This window comes from Lissotriton vulgaris, chromosome 3_1 (assembly GCF_964263255.1).
Source record: "Lissotriton vulgaris chromosome 3_1, aLisVul1.2, whole genome shotgun sequence".
NCBI classification, from domain to species: Eukaryota; Metazoa; Chordata; class Amphibia; order Caudata; family Salamandridae; genus Lissotriton; species Lissotriton vulgaris.
This window is the reverse complement of record NC_141689.1, coordinates 74,672,110-74,690,665: the sequence shown is the minus strand read 5'-3', so window position 1 is coordinate 74,690,665 and position 18,556 is coordinate 74,672,110.

Sequence of the window (18,556 nt, the reverse complement as noted above, 5' to 3'; positions counted from 1 at the left end):
AGAAAGGAGCAGACTATACAATCCTGAGCATCGAAAAACTTGAGAGATTACCATTGACAATCTCAGAAAGACCTGTCATTGAATGGATAATACACAGGATTATCAAAATTCCGATAACAACTTTCCAATTTAAGAATTGACTTGAATATATACCATTACAAGAATGGGGTAACCCAAAGCGGTTCGTGGACCTGGGTAATTGGTAATGTCATTTTGTATCCGACACAGTGGATCCCATTAGCAGTGGACGCGCAACTCGGAAAGCGCGAACTGGTGCCGGTTGGAACAGTGTTCGTTCCTCCTCTAACTGCCCGAGTCAATATCTCCAAGAGTGATGGCCGCTTGAAACACGCAAAGCAATTGACGGTGTCTGGTTGTGAACTGTGTCTGCTTTCTTCTGAATCTTCAACTGCCCCCCTTTTTGGTACGCCCAAGACAGATAACGACACGCGGCCACTCTCAATCCATTTGGTGTTGGGCAAACTAAGGTCAACCATTTGTATCGTCCATCCAGGAGTAGGAGGACTGAGGGCACCCATTGAAAAACTCGTGGGTTCACACTTTGAAAATCTACGGTTTGAAGGTTGTGTCACACACGTCCTGAGGAAGACCCGCAGGTCGAGGTCCCCAGTTACCCCTGAACCCAAAGACGGGTCGAAACGTCGACGCTTCTTTTTATAAGCAAACAGGACCACCATTTATTAAGAATAACATTATACATGTTAGTCTAAACTGTATAAATGATAAAATAATAACAATTAACAGTGGCCTTATTGCACAATCAGCTGGATTTTTTACAGCTTTGCTTTTCAATTCATTTCAAAATCTTATGTCACTCTTCCGTTGAGGCTTGCACTCTTTTCTTTAATCACCAATTCTTCTTTTTCTGACACTCCCCTTTTTAGAAGCAGGTTGCTCTCCCTTTTTACCTTTAGCATTGAACATGTATTTATGTATATAATTAACTTTGCTGTGATGGAGTAATTCATTAAAACTCCTTTTTGAAGAAATTCAGTTTTGTCAGGTAGTTGCTTTACTTTGTTAAAACTTTTCTACTGATTGATTCTATAGAGTAGATCAATTCAAATACTCATCTAATAATGAAATATGAGCAACTGTGAGCACATCATTTGTTGATCTAAAGAACTATTTCGGTTTGGACCATTGAATATATACCGGCAGGCCAATATGAAAAGTTGGGTAAAGGATCCATTAAGTCATCATGGAAATTACCTTATACACACACATGTTATAGTGAGAACAACAAAAATGTATTTCTTAGTGGTAATGAGTGTAAACATTCACTAAGCGGTATACTTTTGTGCCAAGGTATTAACTTACATGGGGCCTGTGAGGGTACTTTAAACAACCTTTCATGCCACCAGCATGGCACACCTGCAGCATAAATAGAGCCATTCTTTAGGCAACTTTCTAACGGGAGTTACGTTCTAATAACGGATCACAGCTGTTGTGGCTTGGTGCCAGGGAAAGCATATCTCTTAAGCGTGAGTTCCATGGTCACTTGCTGTATGCAAGCATTGTATCTAAACGGCCCTGGAGACTCAGTGGCTCCGATTTGGCCTAGTTTGAATATCGCTTCTATACGAATTGATACTTTAAGCAGAATGAAGTCTGTGCTTTTGCAGACAACAGTGCCCATCTCGTCATCAAAAGAGACGTATGATCTCCAAGTTGCAAGGACGGCGGCAGAGATACATACACTTTTATCAACAAATTGCCCGGTGCATTTCACAAAAATGCTAAGCCAAATCCTAAATATGTCGAATGCCAGTGGTATCTCGAATGTATTTAAGACAATTTTTTTGGGACTGTTAACACCATTTGAAGCGGTCCTGGGTATCTTTCCAAATTTTGTCCATTCGATTTTTGGCGGCGTTTCACTACTTTTGGGACTCGTAGCAGGTATTTTATTTTTGAATCTCCTGCTCCAATATGGCAAACGAAAACGCAGATATGACTCTGGCACGGATGGAAGAAACGATCCTAGCAATATGCTACCGGGACCGCATAACTAAAGTCCTTGGGTTAGCCCGGCTACGAGATCTGAATATGACCTGGTTTCTTTCATTCAGACCTATATGGCAGACCTGCATCTTACCTGTGCTTCGATGTATGCTATGCGGAGAGGAATGCGTGTTAGACACCTGTCTTGCACTACCATCAGCAATACCAATGGACGTCGATACTTTGCTAAGTCCAGTAACGGCTCACGCATCGTGTTGTCCCCAGCGGTTACCAATCCCGATGACGGCATTCGTTAAGACTCCTGCACTACGACTAGGTGGTGGCAGTGAAGCAAGAAATGAAAGCAGCATCACCCAAGTACGACCTTCTGTGAGCATTGCTGATCCTGAAATCGATGATAGCAATCATTCTCACAACTGCCAAGTTACAGCATTATCGAACTTGGTCGAACTGTCACCTGAATATGTAGACCAATTCTTTGCGAGCCTGTCTGAAATGATGTTCTCCCCTGGACAGAAACAATAACTTTTTGGGAAAACAATCCGGCACACAGCGTTCCCATGAACTCTGAATTCGGCCTTCAGCTTTGAACAACAAAAGCTACTGGAAAACGTTTTTGAACTATTTTTTTTCCCCGCTCACCATGAAAGTAAATTTTTCTAAATATTTACCTTTTTTCCTGGCACACGTCTTTTGCTTAAAGTAGAACTATTCATTAAGAACAGAGCTTCTATTTTTAGTAGATCTAGAGACAAAATTTTAACTCAGCCTCTAGCACATTTTTAATGCAATAGTATTTAATATGTGATGAAATAGTCTCGCCCTTCTTTTCTGTATTTAGAGACTTTTTCATGTGTAAATCTTCGCAGAATCGTTCAAATAATTACATATGCAATATTTTTGAATGATTACTAAGCTTGATAACGTACAGTACCAATTTATTTCCATGTATTTTAAGTACACCATTTCAAATGCAAAATGTATTTTGGGGTGGGTATGTATACACGTGCTTCTTATTGCTTTAGTTTTAGTAATTTGATGGACATAAATTCGTGGAGTGGGTGTTGTGTTCTATCTAGGACCCCGATCAATATTGTGACCTCATGCCCCTATACGGCTATAATCAATACATATCCCTACAATGGCATAAACGATCAGAGCCATATTTCAGTAACTCGTCTCTGCAGAACATGACAGTCCATGACACAGCAGAAGCCACTTCCTTAGATTCCTAGATAACACACCGAGTTCCTTCGATATCTCAAACCCCCCAGCAACCAGGGAAAGCTCCGCTTGCTTTGTTTTGATTAGTAATAGAACTCCTGCGAGCACTGTAAGAACGACCAGTTCTTAGGGACATCTTTATTGACGTCTTATGTCCCAAAACTTACGTCAAACTCGGCACCTTTCAGGTATAAATATACCAACGTTGCCTTAAGCAAGCACACGGTGGTGGTGAATACTGGAGCAGAACAGCTGTCCCTTGCAGAGCCCAGCAGATGCGAGAAGCACACGGAAGCTGCCCCTCCTCCTCCTAGACCCGCTGAGAAAGATGCTGTCTTTTCTCCTGCCGAGAAAATCCAGCTCCGGCGTTTCCAGCCTACCCTTGCGGGTAACTGGGATATCGGGTCCTGAGAGGAGATACCAGACCTCCCGCATTCTATTCCAGAGGTACAGTGCTGAGTAAACCCTTAGAGAGAATTCTTGAAACAAACTCTTGGCAAAACCAACTTAACTTAAACTGCTACTTACTCCCTCCCATGTATTAGGCTTAGGTCAGGTACACCGGGGTAGGCGTAGTTAGAAGCACCAGTTGAGGTCGTTAGCTAATGTATATATTTTATTCATTTTAACCATCTTATGGCTAAGAAACCATATCAATGCTTTTACAGTATTATTTCGTAATACTCCTTTTACTGTACGCACTTTTCATAATAACAAGTCTTGCAATTGTGGCAATTCATTTCTCTTGCATGAGAAGGAAGACTGCTCAATAAATAATATCTTTTATTGAAAAACGCCTGTCTCTCTATTCTCTGCATCCTGGTGAAAGTAAAATCTGCACAACTGACTGAGTGAAATAGCTGTCTATTGTTTCACACGACTTTAGAGATTGACTCTTATTCTGAGGAGCAAAGTTGTCATGTTTATGCGGTTGTCGGAAGCTGAATCCCTTTTTGTCTGAACCAGGGAAGCTGATCACTTCCTATTCAGTCAAGAAAGTTTCCAGTGACCTCTGAGCTAGCTGGCGCAAACCTAAATTAAGTCTAACATAGTCAGTAGAGACCTAGAAGACTGCACTCCTACTTCTACACTGCTGTTTATGTTATTCCAATGCGGAGGGCCTATAGGGAAAATAGGAACTACACTACATGGCACACAACATTTGGTAAGGCGATAAAACTAACGCAAGACGTTAGAGTAACTCAGTCGTGCTTTTTCACACAGACCCTTTTTCCCGTAAATACTCTAATAGACGTCTGGAGTGGGTGAAAGGTTAAAATCCGCCGGGACTTAGTAGGAAGAGATTCCTATGTAGAGTTTCTGGTTTAGTCAACATTGAAGGATACCGTGATCTAAAATATTGTGCACCTAATCTTTGATTTCCTTGAAACTTGATCTGCAAACAGAAAAACCTTTCTGCATGTAAAATGTCGGAAAGTGATGAGGAAAGGGAAGCAGCTAGATTAGCAGCCCGACTACTGGAGGATGACACGAGCCTCCTACAGAATGACCAGAAAGCTATCCTCATTCCGGTCAACATAAGAAAAACTATAACTTTAAAACTTATAGAAAAAGGTGGTACAGTCATTTTCGTGATAGAGGCACACGAATATCGGCAGACAGAGGTATTCTATTCTTGGATAAACCTTCCAGCGGCAAACGCTACAACTCACAAGTTTCACTATTACAAAATAGAGGAACCACCGGAAGAGTACGCTCCTTTCGAGGAGATTGAAATCCCATTAAAATACCAAGAGCACCTGCTCTGGTTTAAAGGCGCCCTAAAACATAATGATCACATCACCAGGCTCGGTCCACTAGGTAGACCAGGAGCAACGTGGCCGGTTCTAGCCAGCTACACACCACATCCGGACATTGATAAAATGTCAAAAGAAGAACTTTTAGCACAGCTGAAATTACTGATTAAAATACATAGACAGTTAGTCCAATATGTAATGCGGACTGCAACAGTCCAAACAGCTGTTAATGTTCCACAGCTGACCCCTCATCAGGGGAACACAAATAAAATTACACCACAAAACATACAATCATGTCTTGTAAAAACTCCCACAAAACGGGAACAAATTCCTTTCTGGTTAGCGCAGAAAATTACTCAAATAGAGGCAGTATTTCCGAATACTACCCCTATTGAGAAACACGGAATTCTGACTATCTGCCTTCCAATGGGGGTCGCACCACATGTGGAGGACTGTGACACTTGGGGTACAGTCTTTGCTTCCATTTACACAAAAAGACATGGTGTTCCGTCCATGGCGGTAATACCGGATGTGCTAAAACAAATTCAGAATGAATACGGTCCAGAATCTGCTTTAACTCTTGGTATGAAATTACTGAAAGACTTCAAGCAGGTCGCGGCTATATTACTAGCCAACATAAAAGGAGAAGCAGCATCTGTGGCGATCCGCCAGAAATTGAAAGAAACAGATATAACAGATCAACCTATTGAGCTTGCTAGAATCATAGAAAAATGCTATGAAGAATTAGGTAGAGATAGTTTGCCTGGGAAACCAGTAAAACCCCAACTACTCGAAAATCCTGAAAAATTATTAAAAATAATCTAAACACTCCTAAAAAGAGCTGGGATGGAAATAAACAATCCACTCCCAAAGAAAAAGTTTTCCAGTCCAGAGGAAGGTCTCCTCGACGGAGGGAAAGAACTCCGACTCGAGAACACCAGTCTCCCCAGAGGGAGCACTCTGAGAAAAAATATAACCTTAGAAATAGGGATAACTTGAAAAAGCCTGATAGATATCAAAGTATTGATACACGTCCCTCTCGATCTTTTTCGCAGAAATCGAAAAGAAGAGGACGGTCAGACCCAAGGGAAGAGCACACCAAGTCCAAAGACAAGGAACCTACTCAAAGTAAAAAATTACAATTCCCAAGGAAGAAGGTAGCCAGTATTAGAGTAATCGAACATGCCGAGAATACTGAGGACACAGCTGAAAAATGGAGAGTGGGCACAGACAATGCTAGACAGTGCAGCAGAAATCAGCATAGCTCGCAAGATCCTGATGAGTCATCTGGAGACAGTGGACACGAATGAATACATTCAAGTAGAAACTGCAGACACCAGAGTTAGCGAACCTCATAAAATATACAAAATAACACTGCATATAGAGGGAGATAAGACTAGAAAAATAAGGGGTCTATTTTGGGATAACCTCTCAAAAGACTATGATATCCTGTTAGCCAAGAAAGATTGGCCCCAGAGTGCCCTCATGGCGAAGAAATGATTATGCCTGCCTTCTCAAATCACATTCCAATTCACACTAAATATATATATGCAAGTAAATGGGCAGTAGCCCAGGCACCAGCATTATACAAAAATCATGTAGGATGGGATGAGGACTCTCCTCCTCACAAAATCCAGTTAAAAACTCAACCGACTGCACAAAGGCAGTACCCAATTAAGCAAGAAGCTAAAAAACAGGTCAGGGAGATTGTAGATCAACTTGAATACCAAGGGGTAATTGAAACATGCACCTCTCAAATGAACAATCCTTTGTTTCCTGTCTCCAAACCGGACGATTCATATCGTCTAGTTTTGGACTACAGACACCTTAACTCATGTTGCAAAACATTTGCGGTACAAAATTTGCATAGTGCTGCACTAATGAATAACATAGTTCGCAAAAAGTACAAAACGACATTAGACATATCTTTTTTTTTTTTTTTTAAAACCTTTATTTAACATTTGCAATCAGATACAGACACGGGCCTACAACCCCCAGGGCTGGCCATTAAGCATTTCCGTACGTTATCACAATCCAACTTCAAACCCAGCCTCCCTGGGGAGCAGAGGAACTCCATCCACAAAACGCATCGGTTGCAAAGGCAGTTCAATTCGGAAACAGGATAAAAGGTTTTCATTTTACAATAGTAAGTAGAGAGAATCCGGTGTCGTACAGTGTCTCGGATCACAAAGGGGGGCGAGCACAAGAACAACGTGTCCAAAATAAGCTCGCTATCAGGTAAGTCAGCGGCGTTAAGACATACGACATCAGGATAAACAATCACATTATTATTCGTCTACGCCATCAGTATTGTCCGCCCCCCTAGCACCCAAACCTCAGAAAAGTCAAGGTAAGATGTAGATGAAGAAACAAGGATGTAAGGAAAGCCGAACCCACTACACTAACCCGGAAAAGGAAAAAGAAAGAAAAGGCAAGGGAAGAGAAGGAAGAAAAGAGGCCATAGAACAAAAATAAAAACGAAACGCCCACCCCCACAACCCCCCACCCTGCACCCCTGCTGATGACTACGGCCACCCCCCTCGCAGCGTGCCTGTTGCCCAGTACCAGAACCCGAAATATAGAAGAAAGGGAAAGAAAGGAAAGGCAAAGAACCCCACTTGATGAGGGAAATCGGAGGAGGGCATAGTTCTATGGGCTCCCGGTCTCCTGCCCCCGTCGTAGGCAGTCCCGCCCCGGAATCCGTTAGGTCAATAAAAACAATCCCGTTAAACATAGTGCCACAATGAGAGACCCAGATAAGAACCTCAACCCTGGCCCCGTCGATCAAATTCACTGAAGTCGTCAATGAAGGAAAGCTCCTTCCACAAAATACTGCAAAAGTCTGCAGAACAGGAGTAAACAGATGAGAAATGAACGGCCGTTCCCAATGTAGATGGCTGGTACCAATGTTGCCCCTCCCTGCCTCCGAAGCCAAGCTTTACCCCATCAACCATCTTGAAAGACCGACAGGGGAGGGGAGTCGACCCGGTCCGTAACAGCACATGATAGAAAGTAGAAGGTTCCAAAATGGGGACAACATGTAAATGTTCCGAGGGATACACAATCGGGGGTTCCAACGGTTCCATTGGGTGACCAGGAACAGTACAATCAGGTAGATCCACTACAATAGGGGCAAACACTGTTTCCAGCGCCGGGTCAAAATACGCCTCCGAGACATCTATTGAAAAGCGGGCTGGCTGCCGGGTCGCGGGCGTCGAGTTAGGATCCGGTCTCAGGCCTGTGAGTCCATCCGTCGCAGACAACAAACTGCAAGTCTGGACTTCAATGGTTCCCTTAAGTGCCATGAGTGCCTCCAGCATTGTTCGCAATGACGGGCCAGTTCGAGCCTGCTCCGCTATATTCCTTTCGTCCTCCAACATGGTGGTCCCCACGGAGAGGCGCCTTCTCCGGGGGAAAGTTAGGCGGAGCAGGATTAAGCCATGAGGGACTGACGGTTAGCGAGCAGTAGGACACAGCGAGGCACCAACCCGGGGGGGATCGGCGATGTGAATGCCGGACCCCCGGTCAGGGACCCCCGCGACACAGCACCGTGCGTCACTCGTCACCTCAGCTACTGTAGGGCACCAGGCAGCTGATGGTAGCAGAACAATCAAAAAAACATTCCGAGTGTTCCAGAGACCGGACCCAACCACAGTCAGCAGTCCGTTGTTATTCAACTCGGACCCGGCAGTAAGCATGGGCGGAAAATCCGTTACGCTCGCGGATTTTGCGGATTTTTGGGAAATTCGCAATCCGCGAGATTTGCGAATTTCCCGCAAAATCCGCAAATTCGCACGCAGTGGATTTTTTTTGCGGCTCGCGTCGTTGGTGATACAATTTTTGCGGCGCGCGGCGTTTATCATCGTTTGCCAAGTTGTTTTTCTCGATATTTTGCGAGTGCTGCGCCGTTTTGGATCTTGCTGTGTGATCCCGCGGGAATTTGGCGAGCGCGATTACGTCATCGCGGCTTGCCAACTTGCACAGCGAGACTTTGTCAACGCGAGTACGCAATTGCGAGATTTGAGATGCGGCGAGCAGCAACAATCTCGCAGAAGCGAAAATATCAAATATGCAATTCTGCACAAGAAATCCACCAGCAAGCAGCATAAACCTTCTTGAAATGATGATTTTTATCTGAATAACTCCTTAGGTTGACATTTGCCTGCACTTTTTTAGCGAGGAGTCCATTTTGGGGAGGGGGGGGTGGGAGGAAGGAAGTGCCCCACAGTCTTCAACTTCCTGTTCCTGTCCAGCAGGCTCCTCCCAGTGCTTTGTCCATCTCCTGGTCACTTTTCATTTGGATCTGGAGCTGGAAGGATTACTTTTTGTGGATGCTGCTGGATATTTGGATTTGAGGCCTTTTTGACTTTCTTTGGATCACTGTTGGATTAGAAATTTTACAAGTAAGTTTGTTTGGGGCATTACAGTTGCTGCAACTAAAATTTTGGAATTTTCGATTTTTGGGCTGTTTTGGGGCCTTTTGCCCAGGGGTACTCAGTGGTGGGTGGACTGAGTCTTTCTGTGGGTTGTCTTGAACTTAAACATGATGGAGGGCATGGATGGATTGGGATTGTGCTGATTTTTCAGTGATTTTCGTTTTTTGGGCCTGTACTTGTGGCCTTTTCACCAGGGGTATTTGAGTCTAGCATGGGCCTAGTCTTTCTGTGGGCTGTCTTGAACTTAAACATCATGGAGGGCATGGATGGATTGGGATTGTGCTGATTTTTCAGTGATTTTCGTTTTTTGGGCCTGTACTTGTGGCCTTTTCACCAGGGGTATTTGAGTCTAGCATGGGCCTAGTCTTTCTGTGGGCTGTCTTGAACTTAAACATCATGGAGGCCATGGATGGAATGGGATTGTGCTGATTTTGCAGTGTTTTTCGATTTTTGGGGGTGTTCATGGGGAGGGACAGGCCATGTGGCTGGTGGCCATTTTGAGTGCTGCTACAGGCACTGGCCATGTGCTGGGAGAGGCAAGTGGCCATTTTGAATGCAGGCTTTGTTGTTAGGCCTGCAACCATTTTGCCTACTTTTCAACCTTTATGCCCAGGCCAGGGTAGTGAGTCTTGCATGGGCCTAGTCTTTCTGTGGGTTGTCTTGAATTTAAACGTCATGGAGGGCATGGATGGATTGGGATTGTGCTGATTTTTCAGTGATTTTCGTTTTTTGGGCCTGTACTTGTGGCCTTTTCACCAGGGGTATTTGAGTCTAGCATGGGCCTAGTCTTTCTGTGGGCTGTCTTGAACTTAAACATCATGGAGGCCATGGATGGAATGGGATTGTGCTGATTTTGCAGTGTTTTTCGATTTTTGGGGGTGTTCATGGGGAGGGACAGGCCATGTGGCTGGTGGCCATTTTGAGTGCTGCTACAGGCACTGGCCATGTGCTGGGAGAGGCAAGTGGCCATTTTGAATGCAGGCTTTGTTGTTAGGCCTGCAACCATTTTGCCTACTTTTCAACCTTTATGCCCAGGCCAGGGTAGTGAGTCTTGCATGGGCCTAGTCTTTCTGTGGGTTGTCTTGAATTTAAACATCATGGAGGGCATGGATGGATTGGGATTGTGCTGCTTTTTCAGTGATTTTCGTTTTTTGGGCCTGTACTTGTGGCCTTTTCACCAGGGGTATTTGAGTCTAGCATGGGCCTAGTCTTTCTGTGGGCTGTCTTGAACTTAAACATCATGGAGGCCATGGATGGAATGGGATTGTGCTGATTTTGCAGTGTTTTTCGATTTTTGGGGGTGTTCATGGGGAGGGACAGGCCATGTGGCTGGTGGCCATTTTGAGTGCTGCTACAGGCACTGGCCATGTGCTGGGAGAGGAAAGTGGCCATTTTGAATGCAGGCTTTGTTGTTAGGCCTGCAACCATTTTGCCTACTTTTCAACCTTTATGCCCAGGCCAGGGTAGTGAGTCTTGCATGGGCCTAGTCTTTCTGTGGGTTGTCTTGAATTTAAACATCATGGAGGGCATGGATGGATTGGGATTGTGCTGATTTTTCAGTGATTTTCGTTTTTTGGGCCTGTACTTGTGGCCTTTTCACCAGGGGTATTTGAGTCTAGCATGGGCCTAGTCTTTCTGTGGGCTGTCTTGAACTTAAACATCATGGAGGGGATGGATTGGGATTGTGCTGATTTTTCAGTGATTTTCGTTTTTTGGGCCTGTACTTGTGGCCTTTTCACCAGGGGTATTTGAGTCTAGCATGGGCCTAGTCTTTCTGTGGGCTGTCTTGAACTTAAACATCATGGAGGGCATGGATGGATTGGGATTGTGCTGATTTTTCAGTGATTTTCGTTTTTTGGGCCTGTACTTGTGGCCTTTTCACCAGGGCAGGGTATTTGAGTCTAGCATGGGCCTAGTCTTTCTGTGGGCTGTCTTGAACTTAAACATCATGGAGGCCATGGATGGAATGGGATTGTGCTGATTTTGCAGTGTTTTTCGATTTTTGGGGGTGTTCATGGGGAGGGACAGGCCATGTGGCTGGTGGCCATTTTGAGTGCTGCTACAGGCACTGGCCATGTGCTGGGAGAGGCAAGTGGCCATTTTGAATGCAGGCTTTGTTGTTAGGCCTGCAACCATTTTGCCTACTTTTCAACCTTTATGCCCAGGCCAGGGTAGTGAGTCTTGCATGGGCCTAGTCTTTCTGTGGGTTGTCTTGAATTTAAACATCATGGAGGGCATGGATGGATTGGGATTGTGCTGATTTTTCAGTGATTTTCGTTTTTTGGGCCTGTACTTGTGGCCTTTTCACCAGGGGTATTTGAGTCTAGCATGGGCCTAGTCTTTCTGTGGGCTGTCTTGAACTTAAACATCATGGAGGGCATGGATGGATTGGGATTGTGCTGATTTTTCAGTGATTTTCGTTTTTTGGGCCTGTACTTGTGGCCTTTTCACCAGGGCAGGGTATTTGAGTCTAGCATGGGCCTAGTCTTTCTGTGGGCTGTCTTGAACTTAAACATCATGGAGGCCATGGATGGAATGGGATTGTGCTGATTTTGCAGTGTTTTTCGATTTTTGGGGGTGTTCATGGGGAGGGACAGGCCATGTGGCTGGTGGCCATTTTGAGTGCTGCTACAGGCACTGGCCATGTGCTGGGAGAGGCAAGTGGCCATTTTGAATGCAGGCTTTGTTGTTAGTCCTGCAACCATTTTGCCTACTTTTCAACCTTTATGCCCAGGCCAGGGTACTGAGTCTTGCATGGGCCTAGTCTTTCTGTGGGTTGTCTTGAATTTAAACATCATGGAGGGCATGGATGGATTGGGATTGTGCTGATTTTACAGTGATTTTCGTTTTTTGGGCCTGTACTTGTGGCCTTTTCACCAGGGGTATTTGAGTCTAGCATGGGCCTAGTCTTTCTGTGGGCTGTCTTGAACTTAAACATCATGGAGGGCATGGATGGATTGGGATTGTGCTGATTTTTCAGTGATTTTCGTTTTTTGGGCCTGTACTTGTGGCCTTTTCACCAGGGGTATTTGAGTCTAGCATGGGCCTAGTCTTTCTGTGGGCTGTCTTGAACTTAAACATCATGGAGGGCATGGATGGATTGGGATTGTGCTGATTTTTCAGTGATTTTTGTTTTTTGGGGCTGTACTTGTGGCCTTTTCACCAGGGCAGGGTATTTGAGTCTAGCATGGGCCTAGTCTTTCTGTGGGCTGTCTTGAACTTAAACATCATGGAGGGCATGGATGGAATGGGATTGTGCTGATTTTGCAGTGTTTTTCGATTTTTTTTGTGGTGTATAACTGAACTGATGTTCCTCTGTCTTCCATTGTTTTTAGGTGCACAAGACTCAAGAGAACCACCAGTGCCAGGAAGAAGTCCTGCAGCGGTGTGTGTGTGCAGCATAACGTCACGCGACGTCACGTCTGGCCTCAGACAACTCTACAATTCGTGCAACTGCGGCCTGCTCACGATGACGACGAGCCAGTCATCACAAAGGTCACTGCAGCCCCACCGGGCATGCAGCAAAGAGACATTTTGACCCTATCCCGAGAAGCTGCTGAGCGTGATGATGATGTCGACGAGGAGGCAATGGAAATGGAATCATTAGATTTGGAGTTAAGTAGTACACCAAAACCTACCGCTTCCATATTTCTTCCTCGCAAGAAGGTACCCACCTCGACCTCAATTCGTGGTGGTGAAAGTGCAAAACGTACTGAAGTTCGGCAATCCACATCCTCCACTTCATCTGGCATTAGCAGCAGGACCACCACCACCAGTATCGCCGCCTCCTCCGGCCCCCAAAGACATTTCAAGTCTCCAGTTTGGGACTTCTTTAGTGTTTGCCCAAAAATGGAAAACGTAGCCATTTGTAGCATTTGTAAGCTTCGAGTTGGTCGTGGTAAGCTTGGTTCTAACTATGGTACCGGAGGCCAGAGAGGTCATCTTAAGAGAGCGCACCCTGTCCAATGGTTTCGGCACCTAGAGGCGTTTAAGCAAGCCGGAATTGCACGTAATGAAAACGTTGATTTTTCATCTGATGATGACGAGGAGGAAGAAGACGATTCAAACACTTCACTTACACCCAGTACCCCTGTCAGCAGCACACCCCATGTGAGGCACACTAAGAGTGTGAGAGAGAGTGAGACATCAATGCGGAAAAGTTCATCAGCGAGCGTAACTGGGTCGAAGATATCATCATCATCCCGTAAATCCTTGGTCCAGGGCAACATTAAAAAGATGTTGTTTACAGAAGCGCAATATGAACGCAACCACCCACTGACGCGTCTGTATAACACTAAGCTGGCTAAAATGCTAGCTCTGGACCTTCTCCCTTTTTCTTTTGTAGAAGGGGTTGGTTTTCTAGAATTAGTGGCAGCGCTCTGCCCTAAATGGAAGGTTCCTAGCCGGTTCTATTTTGCCCGAGTTGCGGTTCCAGCACTACATGAAGATGTTCTGAAGGTGATTGGGGCAGCTTTGCAGAAGAGTGCTGTTCACACTATACATCTGACAACAGACATGTGGACCAGTGGCGCAGGCGCTGATTACATGTGCATCACTGCACACTGGGTCTCTTTTTCAGGGGCTAAAGCAAAGCTAAACGCAGGTGTTGACGCGGACATTGTTTTTAAAGCTGCTCGGAAATATGCAACACTAGCCATGTTTGGTTTGGAGAAACGTCACACAGCAGATAACATTTTGGATGTCTTTAACACAAAGGTCCTTAACTGGCTGTCCCCACTAAAACGCCAGGTTGGTTATGTTTCCACGGACAATGGCTCCAATATAGTTAAGGCCATGAGGGACGGTGACTATTTCAGAGTGCCGTGTTTGGCGCACTGTATAAACCTGGTTGTCCAAAAATTCTTGGGTAATAAAGGCAGTGCAGCGTACAGTGTATTGGACACCTGCCGAAAAATGTGCAAGCATTTCAGCCATTCTTTTAAGGCCCGGAAGCAGCTGAGGAGCCTGCTATATCAACGTCAAATGCCAGTGAAAGCACTCATCCAGGAGGTGGTAACACGTTGGAACTCAACCTTCTACATGCTTGAGCGTCTGTATGAGCAGTATAAGGAACTCGATCAATATTTCCTTACAGAGGGTACAGAGGAGCTGAGGATGGGTGCGGCGCAATGGAACATAGTTCAAAGCCTGACACGCATGCTTCGTCCTTTTGAGTTCTTCACGCGTGCAGTCAGCAAGGAGGACTCTAATTTGGGAAAAGCTATCCCATTGTTGTACATGCTGGAGGACCAACTGAAGGAGGTGTGTTCTGTGTTTGAAAAAGATGAAAAAAACCAAGACTCTTTGCTTCTGGCTGAGAAATTATTAGAGCTCCTACAAGGTGATGAACGTCTTAAAAAGATCCACTCAGAAGAGCATTACATTTGTGCTACTATTCTGGATCCACGCTACAAAAAGGAGCTGGCAGGCCAAGCATTCTTTCCTTTTGATGATGAACATGTTCCAAAGTACAAACGTTGGCTAGCCTTGTCAGCCAAGAGGTTTGAAAGAGAACGGCTGAAAATTGAAGGAAATGGCAGTACATCAGCAGGCCATCCCCAGTCAAAACAATCCACTTCTGCACCTGTGGCTGTGGCACAAGTGACCTCTCAGCCGTTAAAGACACCGGCAACCGGATCATCTGCACGAGACACAACAGAAACATTGGAGGCTGAAGAGGATTGGCTAGCTCTGCGTGGGTTTGGTTCTCAAAAGGTCAGAGGCACAGCAAGAGCTAAGCAAAGTGGAGGAACCTTGGATGAGGACCTTGAGTCGATGGTGAAGGACTATCTGAATGACTCAACAGAGGTCTATGTTAATTCTGACCCATTGGCGTATTGGCATGGGAAAAAAGAATTGTGGCCACAGCTCACCAACCTGGCTTTAAACTACTTGTCTTGCCCACTCGCAAGCGTGTCTTCTGAACGGGTTTTCAGTGCTGCTGGTGGCATTGTAACTCCCAAACGGAGCCGCCTCTCGCCCAAAAATGTGGAGAGGTTAACAATGATCAAGATGAATCAGCACCTCATACCACCAGATTTCAGAGTACGAGAAAGCGTGCCGGATGAAGAGGAGGTGGCCAGCAACATAGATGAGGGAATTTCTACTCTGTCAGGTGACACTGAGCTCACCCTGCCTGAATTCGCAGAGTATGATGACGAAGCCTTATTCTTATTCCTGGACCGTGATACCGAGCCCTCAAAATGAGACAACGAATCAATAACTTTCTTTTTCGTCCTTATTCACTTTTATTCCTGTGTGTCTGTCTTTCTTTGTTGTGCACAGTTAATATATTTCAAACTTTAATCAGATAATCACAAAATCAAGCCCATCAGCAGAACTGTCTTCACTGGTTTGCATTCCTCAGGTTCACAAGTTCAGAAGAACATGCTCCTCTATCCTCCTCCTCCAGACTCCTATTTCCATCAAACCAGAGGGCTGGTTTACGCCCAATGAAGAAAGACTCAGCACTTGTGGGGGTGTTGTTGTACCTCTTTGCAGGTGAGTTGACGCTCTGGGGCCATTGTTGGGAAGCTCTAATACCGGATAAAAGTGGTTTGGACCAAATCCCAGGCGGAAATTTTTTTGTGTTTTTGATGACTTGCTTGCCTTTGAGGTGCTCTTAGGGGGGGTTCCGTCTGTTTGTGGGTGAGTTTCGTGGTCTGGGAGCACTGCTGGGATGTTCTAGATTTTTGCAACTGAGTTCTGGGGTCTTAGAGCACTCGTGAGAATGTGTAATTTTGGTTGCAAGTCATTTGAAGAAAATCCATGGTGGGAAAGGGGGGATTTGGCATAGTTAAAGAAAGCCTTTGCCACTATTCTTAACTTAGGGTTCGTTAGGGTTAGCAGTATTTCTATTGCATGTGTTTGAGTGGGGGGGATTTCGAGTCTTGGAGCGATGCTGGCTATGGATACTTTTGCTTGGTTGCTTGCAAGTGGTTTGAATGCAATCCACGGTGGGTAAGGGGTAATTAGGAAGGGGGTACTTCGGCCTACTTTTACTTTCAAAGTAAGTTGTGTCACCAGTTTTCTGCTAGGCCTCGTTTTTTGAGATTTGATTGGGGGTCTTCTACATTTTTGCGACTGGCTTTAGTAAGGGTCTGGGTGGGAGCACTGCTAGGACGATCTAATTTTGTTCTAAAACACAGTTTACAGTATACCTAGCTTGAGGGGAAAGATCCGCTACATTAATTTGCCCCTACTTATTTATCCTTCAAAAGGTGACTTAGACAGAGTACGCACTTTCAAAAATATTGTACTGTCTACTAGGAAAATCAAATTGTGACTTTTTGCACTCCACAGCCTACATACCTTATATTTATTTATCAGTGGTGTTGTAATATTATATCACTTCCTGTTTTTCGTTGAATAATTACAGGCCGGGTTTCAGTCTCTGCAATGGGGAAAAAAGGATGGAGTCAGGCTTCACATTAGCGAGCCACAATTCAGCATCAGGCAGGCAGTGGACAGGTTGTCTTCTGGTGACCAACATCGATGGACGAAGCGTCGGCTGCAATGGAGGAGTGCCGCTAATAAGAGGATTTTTTTTCTGCAGGCAACTTACTTACCACTTCCAACAGGACAACTACAACAACATAGATACAGTATCCCTTGCCTTTTTCTCTGACTGTGACTGCATTTCTTGGATCTCTCTCTGCTTCTAAATTGATCCCTTAACACATCACTTAGTCCACTCCACTATCACATCTGCACCACACATAGTCATTTGTAAGTGCTCCTACGTAATTCGCAAGTCGCAGCACGCCCCAGCCCGTAGAGGACTGGGATGGCCCCAATGATGAAGCATGTCACCAAGGGGCAACCCTGGTGAGTGAGGGGACACCTAGAAAAAAAACAATTTCTCCTTTTCTATCTACTATACCTTCCAGACCAACCCCATTGAGTGTTGTTGTGAATGGATTTATAGTGACCAGCAAGGCTCTCAGGTATCTGGCTACAGAGACCTTATGTTGAATATAGTTATCAATAATTCCACACACGCCCTGTACTGTCGCATTCTTTCTTCCACAGTTGTCGAAAGTACTACTTACTTTTCACTGACATGCATGCAGTAGTGCATGCACTTTCAAAGATTGATGGATAGGTTTGTACCCAAAGAATTGTTTATGTTCAATTGTTTGTCTATGCTGTGCTTTTTTTACAGGGTGTCTTCTGGTGACCAACATCGATGGACGAAGCGTCGGCTGCAATGGAGGAGTGCCGCTAATAAGAGGATTTTTTTTCTGCAGGCAACTTACTTACCACTTCCAACAGGACAACTACAACAACATAGATACAGTATCCCTTGCCTTTTTCTCTGACTGTGACTGCATTTCTTGGATCTCTCTCTGCTTCTAAATTGATCCCTTAACACATCACTTAGTCCACTCCACTATCACATCTGCACCACACATAGTCATTTGTAAGTGCTCCTACGTAATTCGCAAGTCGCAGCACGCCCCAGCCCGTAGAGGACTGGGATGGCCCCAATGATGAAGCATGTCACCAAGGGGCAACCCTGGTGAGTGAGGGGACACCTAGAAAAAAAGCAATTTCTCCTTTTCTATCTACTATACCTTCCAGACCAACCCCATTGAGTGTTGTTGTGAATGGATTTATAGTGACCAGCAAGGCTCTCAGGTATCTGGCTACAGAGACCTTATGTTGAATATAGTTATCAATAATTCCACACACGCCCTGTACTGTTGCATTCTTTCTTCCACAGTTGTCGAAAGTACTACTTACTTTTCACTGACATGCATGCAGTAGTGCATGCACTTTCAAAGATTGATGGATAGGTTTGTACCCAAAGAATTGTTTATGTTCAATTGTTTGTCTATGCTGTGCTATTTTTTCTTGTCTCCCAAAACCTTTCCCAAAAACCCCCGTACCCATCCATTTTTCAAACCCTACCCCTCTTCCCCCGGGCTGTGTGGTTTTGATTGATGTGTGACTAAATTACAGCAATAAATCCACACACTTGCTGGGGAGGATAAGGTGATAGCAACAGGCTGGTGCAGAAATCCGAGGATATATTCTTACTCTGCTTGACAAAGACCCATGGCTAATGTCAAAGAACTTCAACCAAATTAGTTATACTTTAACATTTGTTAGGCTACAATGTGGCACTGTTCTAGTGTACTTCTGTCACCT